Here is a 6,774-nt window from a genome sequence, read left to right as displayed (position 1 = left end):
CATTGTCTGAGCTTCCGAAAATCTTTTACAGTTTGCGCAAGAATTTTCGCATAATGATCGTTCTAGTACATTGCAGTTCACACAAGCGCTTCCAGATTTTATTCCTTTCGACTGAAATTGTCATTGTGAAACGGTTACGCCCTAGGTATGAACAGTCTTATAGGAGAAACTATTCATAAATTATGACCTGTAAAAGGAATAAACGTCGACAGGCAGATACTTAAATAAGATACATAGACTCTTGCCTGACACTGAATTGTGTAGAAAAAACTACAAATTAAACAGAGCACAACTAAAATTCCCTTTTTATCGATGTCACTTTGATAGAAAAGACTACATATACATTGGTGGACTAAAACATTGACTTAAGTATTCTAAATTATGTTGCTGGGTAAGATAACATTCCTGCAATAAGTAGATATATCTTATATATCTGTAAGTTTTTAATAACTGTTTACATAAAATCATGATTAGGTGGTAGATATAATTTTGAAGAGGAAGCTATTCAGAGTCAGAAAACAAAAGAAAACGATATGAAAAAAAATATATTTGCGTAAAAGTATTTTGTAACTTCCTGGTAACAAAACTTGAGTCGATTTTTTGTCCACCAGTGTAGATTCAATAGATTGCTACCACTGGTACTTATGAGTACCAGACCATCGTCTACATAATAATTGGTCCATAATTTAAGACAAGATGAGTCGATTTCTACTACATGCCCGGAATAACTAGCGTGAAACATTAAAAGCATTTTAGTTCATGCTTATCCATGCTTGGAACGCATTTAGTTCGCCTAATACAACTTTACCCCAATAAATGATTGGGCACTTTTTCGAGTAAAAAAGTAAACTTACTGATGGTCATTCGATAAGGTTTAGACGAGTCATGATGCGGCATTTACTAGATAAAATGGTATGTTTATGTTTATGTATCATTGAGTTATGAGTAAAGTGATTTCCTAAAATGTCGATTTAACACAACGTGATGAGTTATCCCATACTAGGTAAGTACTTGAAGTAATACGTTGTCCGTTTCATTGCCGAGTTTTGATAAGCATCCGACCGTTTTTACAAGCGGGAAAATTTTACGAATACTGCTTGTTTGTCATGACAAAAGTCAACTTGCGATCAGAGTGGAAGCCTCAATGCTTATTTAAACTTTACCAGGTGCACTATTTTAATTAGGTACGTTCTATTTCCTGACCAACACTTCTCCCATAAGACTTTAGACAAACTGTAAATCGTAACTTCTTGAACTCGTAGTTTCACTACAAATGTCATGAAGATTCATTTTTATTCAAGCTCATATTTTTTATCAGCGTAACCGTAATAAACGATTAAAGCAATACGCGGTCCATTACGAGCTCAGTCTCCCATCCCCGCTTGGTCGGCAGCGAGTGAATTTTCTCGTGTTAAGAAGAGCCGCACTGGAAGGCAGCCAGATGGCCCTCGCACGGAGCACCCTCTACTCCGACTGACGCTAATTGCTACCAACTCTTCCGTAATTATCTCAATTACGAGAATTATTAATGACGTTTAATTGAAACAATCCGAAGATATATTTCTGTTGCTGCGTGGTATTACTGTCTCGGAGAGTTCTTGGTGTTGGCAGATGAGGCGGTTTTGATTTCTTACCATTATTACAGGAATATATCTTTTAATTAAAACAAATCTTCTTTTGTTGTATCATAGGAATATAATTTTTCAGAATTGAAATAATTCAAGGACGTCCTCGGTAAATAGTCAATGAGATTAAAAAAAAATGAAATATGTAAATAATATAATTTCCTATTTACTTACATACTTATATGTAGATTTAAGTCGGTAGAGTGAAGCCTACTACAATAATCAACAGCGGCTCCAGTTTATGATCGAAAGTCGTTACCGGTACATTTCAGTAATTAAGGCGGCGAAGAGAACGGTCCACGTAAGTGTAAATGTTTTTATACATTTCCATACATTGTCGCATCAGCGTAAGAACGCCATAAATTCAAATACAGAAGCTGATACGCGGGTGAGGATTTGCTAAGATTACTGGCTCCTGCTGCAGATGTAACTGCATGGAGACATTGTGTTTTGGCAACGCGCCAATGTGCAGCCCTTGGCCGATGTCATGCCCAATAATATTATTGTCCCATGCCATAATTCCCACGCGCACTCCGTATAAGGGTTTAAGATAGAGCGAGCTGTTTCTGTAATAGCTCGGCCGAATTTGTTGACTACTGCCTGAAACATACGTCGCGTTTTTTCAAAAAACTTCACATACAAACAAGAGAATGTGCTTGAAACAGAACATCAAATGTACCTACATATTTATGCAGAACAGCCGAAAGCTTCGATGTTCGTTATTTAAGTACATAGTTGTTACGCACAGTTGTTGCGTATCATGGAATGCAACAAAGTTCGTACGTGTGTTCCCGGATTAATAATGTATAGTTGTCGAACTGAACATCGGATATGTGTTCGATGTGATGGGTCGTGCCTCGTCCGACGAGCGACAGTAGCATTTCGTCAAACGTTGAGCATTTTCATGTAAATGTTATCGTTTTTGTGCGTTTATTTCAGGTAAGTGCTTTTTTAGACGAGTCTATAGACTTAATATATATTATTATAGAGCTAAGATTGGGTATTGTATTAACACTTTCAAGGACAGAACGTCTAATGACGTTCCGATTCCAAGGTGTCATACTATCAATTATGAACCATCAATGACCTATGGTCTCTGCCCGTGAAAGGGTTAAGTATTACAAAACTTTGGATGCGACTACTTTCCATTTCCATTTTTACTAACAAATAACAAGAAACCAAGCAAACACCCATTTATTATCCGACCTCAATCTAAATTTACTGCAATTCCTCTTAAACCCGACGTTGTATTAGATAACCCTATTCTCCCGGGTAGTGGAAGTGGAAGTACTAGTACACAGCATCGCACTTTGTATCGTTTTATTCCGCGGCTGAAGGATAGAGGGCATCTCGCTGGAAGGAGCACTTGACCGCAACAGATGGGCGCTACAAATACCACACAAGTATACCCCGACGCCCGACCGACGTGTGACCGATACTGCACGGTTTCATGGGATTTTTACACTTCCATCTTATTATTGAGAGTTGGGTTCGAAACTTTAAATTTAAATATTCAAGATTTAAATATATGAGGGCGTCCGGAACCCAGTACGCAGAACCAAAAGTTATTAGCATTATAAAGGTTTGCAAAGTATATTTAGCACGGACTCAATTTTCCAAAAGTACCCACATAACGACAGTTCAAATCTCCATACAAAATAACACCACTACCATGGCCTGCTCTTGGTTGAATTGATTTGACGTTAGTGGCTATTACAGCGGTTATTAACGTAGATATACTAGCTGTGTATTGTCACAATGTTAGAACAAAATTACCCTTATATTTTATAAAAAATAGCATAGACATGCCTTAGATATCTGTATGAGCTGTAATTTATTACCACAGCGCCGTAACGTCTTAAATGAAGAAATTCCTCTTCTTGATTGGGAAGATATCTGTAACGGCCGAGAGAAGCCTATTAATTAATAATATGTAATTACTAATATTAACCTTACAACCCACACGAAAAGAAGAAAACCTGTTTCTTGAAGTTCTTATAAATATTAAATACTAATTTAAATTCAATGTGACTTCATACAAAAATAAATATTCAGTATCCGACGAACTACTATATATTTTTTTTTATTTCCAATCTATTTCAGCAGACACGTGATTTCTCAGCTTGAAAAATTTTCCCTTCAACTTTGATCTTTAAAAAGAAGTCTATTTCTAGACACCCTAGCTCCATTAGAGGCGGTGGTATCGGCGGGGGCTGTGGGGTAGGGGGTGGCTCTACAAACAATTCCGCGGATATTGAACGGATGCGTTGGGAAATGCAGCGCCGCCGGCTGCGTGCAACGGAACGTTCACGTCCCATTGCATCGCCCGCGCGAACCAATGCGCGAAGATATGAATGCCCTCATTTTCATCTCGTTTGTATTCAGATTACGTTTCAATTTTGAAGTCTACGGAGATATTAGTTTTGAAAAAAACATTAGTTTCCCGTGTGCCAGTGCTTATCTGCTCTGCTTTACTACGCTAGCTACGCTAGCATGGGCTTTTACGTAGGTAATTTACGCTTTTTAAATACTTCATAAATAATAACAATTGGAAAACACTCGACCATTCTTTTTAGGAATATCCTATACTCCTTTGAATGGGTTAATTTGTCATAGTAAGCAGACATTCCTTTCATATTAGTTAAGTATTAAATAAGTAGGTACCTACACTACAAATAATAAGTTGTTGAAAATAAATCCTTTTGTAAAAATGAAATAGTTATATGTACTTAATTATGAACTTAGCTGACGAAGAGTGGGTACATAATGCTAAAGATACACCTCTACCTACCAAACTAGAAGTGGTGCTATTTGCAGATGGTAGGTACCTCCTTACTTTTTAAAGTAAAGAGACGACAAGATTAATTTGACGATGTTACTAAACAGCGTCATATCAGAGGTAGTAGATTGGTTTACTGTAAACAATCTGCTACTGAAGGAAAATAAAACAAAATACGAGTATATGTTTATTTTAAGCTGTCTAATGTTAGTAGGTCGCTCGATTCTATTATTGTTAAAAATACGGAACTGGGCCTCACGGATACTGCTGTTTTTTGGGAATTACTTTGGACGCTTCAATGATATCCTCATATTGACAAGTTGTTCGAAAGGCTCAGCAAAGCAGCATTCGCGGTAAAAAAAAAACTTAATAACCGATGTAAAAACCACGCGATTAGTTTATTCTGCCTACTTCCACGTACAGCCTAATGTCGTTTGAACAGCTTTAAGACAGGAATTAAACAGACTCTGTGTGAAACAGGTTAGTCATAATTTAGAAGATATGATTGCATGGGATTAACTTTGTCTGGGAACTGATATTAGGCAGCCAAATTACTAAATTATATGACAATATTTTATGTTTTTTTTAAAGAACGTCTAGGGCCCTGTACTGAGGGTTATTTTTGCAGCTTCTTTTCCACAGCTATACAGTTTGTGAGAAGCTGTACTTAGTCCTTTTAGGCGGATGAGACGTTCGTTAATAAAAAATGACGATGAGTGTAACTGTGGTACCTACTGAATTAATAAGTATATTTTTTAATTTGAATTTGAACCCCTTTTTTTATGTGACTTATTGTAGATTTGCCGCAGATGGCAATAGGTAACTACTTGGTCGGAAAGAACCCCTTTGTTTTGAAAATTAAAATGTTCAAAAAACAAATAGGGTATTAATTTTATATTTACCTACTTATGTAGTAGGTACACCTTTTTACACTTCGCTTCGTGATCAGCGTTTCATAAATTGATCTTTGACCTAGTCACGAAGCCTGACCGGCGATAAAGTTATACTAGATTACACTGCCACTTCAGTAGCAGTTCAAAAGGACTCGACGGGCTATCAACACCAGCTAACTTACTTAGAGCGGCTGTCTGTAACTCGATAATAACTCAGTTCCACTTAATTAGAGATTATGAGTATGATACGAGATGGCTCCAAAATTATTCAATCATAACGGTTTATAACATAACGTAGACTTACACCTATATCGCCAAAGGGGTAGGCAGAGATGTTTATAGTAATTTATTATTTATTTTATTTACATTTCGCGACTTTACAGTGCAGAAGCGGCAATGCGCCGTGAAACTTTAAATATAAACAGTATAATAAAAAACATAATATGAAACTTAAGTTTAAACAATATAAAAACATATTTAATTTTCACACATCATTCATCATCTCGCAGAACCTCAGACACTCGCGAAGTCGCGACACACATATACCTATACGTCCACTCACTCACAAACAGATCACACTCTGGTGCAATAATACATTCACTCCTGGAAGGGGCCACCGTGTTGCCATTAACCGAGTATAAATCTTGGAAACCACGTGTCAATATCGATTATCTATGATCCAAACATGAATTAAAACTCATAAATTCGAATTTGGAATTCAGGGATTCGAACTTCAAATTCAAAATCAAAATTATTTATTTGCTCATAAAACATGGTATAATAAAGGTTTTCGACTAAGATGTAAGTCCCGAACTGAGTTATCACGTGCTTAATAACCGTAATGATTTATACACATCTATTTTAGGACTTCGTAATAATAATTGCAGCGAGTTGTCTTCTCTCTGCCCATCCCAGTATGAATTACGTGTGAGCTTGAGTTTGCCCCTTTACATTGTATAGGTACCTACATAGAATAATACGTGTAATCACCATAGGGGCAAGCTGTCACTACAGCGATTATTATATCTACCTCTTCTACGGCCTCTGTGGTCCAGTGGTTGAGCGATGTGCTCACGATCAAGAGGTCCCGGGTTCGATTCCCGGTGGGGACAAATCACAAAAATCACTTTGTGATCCCTAGTTTGGTTAGGACATTACAGGCTAATCACCTGATTGTCCAAAAAGTAAGATGATCCGTGCTTCGGAAGGCACGTTAAGCCGTTGGTCCCGGTTACTACTTACTCAGGTCAGGGTCCTATGACGGCTCAATAATAACCCTGACACCAGGGTTAATGGGGTTGGTAATCCACCTCACAACCCACACGATAGAAGAAGATATCTATCTATTACTCATCATCATCAGCCCATTAACGTCCCCACTGCTGGGGCACGGGCCTTCCCTATGGATGGATAGGGAGATCGGGCCTTAAACCACCACGCGGGCCCAGTGCGGATTGGTGGTTATTAACGACTGCTA

Source organism: Pectinophora gossypiella, chromosome 13 (genome assembly GCF_024362695.1).
Source record: "Pectinophora gossypiella chromosome 13, ilPecGoss1.1, whole genome shotgun sequence".
NCBI classification, from domain to species: domain Eukaryota; kingdom Metazoa; phylum Arthropoda; class Insecta; order Lepidoptera; family Gelechiidae; genus Pectinophora; species Pectinophora gossypiella.
This window is presented reverse-complemented; position numbering follows the sequence as displayed.